The 874-nt window shown below is 33.0% G+C and overlaps 1 protein-coding gene across 1 annotated transcript in view; it reads right to left on the bottom strand.

The window, feature by feature from the left end:
• pnpla3 (patatin-like phospholipase domain containing 3) overlaps positions 1 to 874 on the bottom strand; it is a 15835-nt gene that overhangs the window by 12406 nt on the left and 2555 nt on the right. The window lies entirely within an intron of this gene.

Here is an 874-nt window from a genome sequence, read left to right on the forward strand (position 1 = left end):
AACATCTACATCTTACATCTTATAAATTATTCCCTGTTACATAATGTTGTTATTACTATTGAGTCAGTCAGTTTATAGGTTATTATGTTTACTTTTTATAGTCAGAGTCAATATTTTATCATGAATAAAGTATATATCTATCTATCTATCTATCTATCTAAATTAGAGCTGCAAAGATTAATGGATTAGCTGTCAACTATTAAAACTATCGCCAACTATTTAGAATTCTCTGAGTATTCTTAGATGTGAATATTTTCTAGTTTCTTCACTCCTCTGTGAGAGTAAACTAAATATCTTTGAGTTGTGGAGAAAGCGAGACATTTGAGGACGTCATCGTGGACTCTTGAAAACACTGATCCACATTTCTCACCATTTTTGGACATTTTGTTGACTTATCGATTAATCGGGAAAATAATCGACAGATTAATTAATTATACTCATTCAATGAACCTGGAGCTGCCCAGTTATTATATGCACTTACTATACCTGATGCCATCTAGTTGAATCCAGACATTTATCTGACCTGATTGTTGTCACTTGACCTTTGTATGGTTCTATTTTTACATTTTCACAGCTGTAAACAGTTTCACTTCATGTGAAATGTTGGGTCAATGTCGTGAGAAGCTTCCGACTGATATCCCGTGTCTGTTTTCAAAGACACCTCAACTCCTTTAAGTGTTTACATTCCAAAACTGACACTTCAAAAGCTTTCAATACGGTATCCTGTTTTGTTAACTACACTTTTTCCTATTTAAATATATTTCATGTCATCGGGTTGATTTTTTTTTTATCAGTGTTCATTGCGATAAGCCTGAAATTTTTATTTTGTTACTACTGTATAACGTCATCTGAACACACACACACACACACACAC

The sequence above is a fragment of the Etheostoma spectabile genome, chromosome 23 (assembly GCF_008692095.1).
Source record: "Etheostoma spectabile isolate EspeVRDwgs_2016 chromosome 23, UIUC_Espe_1.0, whole genome shotgun sequence".
NCBI classification, from domain to species: Eukaryota; Metazoa; Chordata; class Actinopteri; order Perciformes; family Percidae; genus Etheostoma; species Etheostoma spectabile.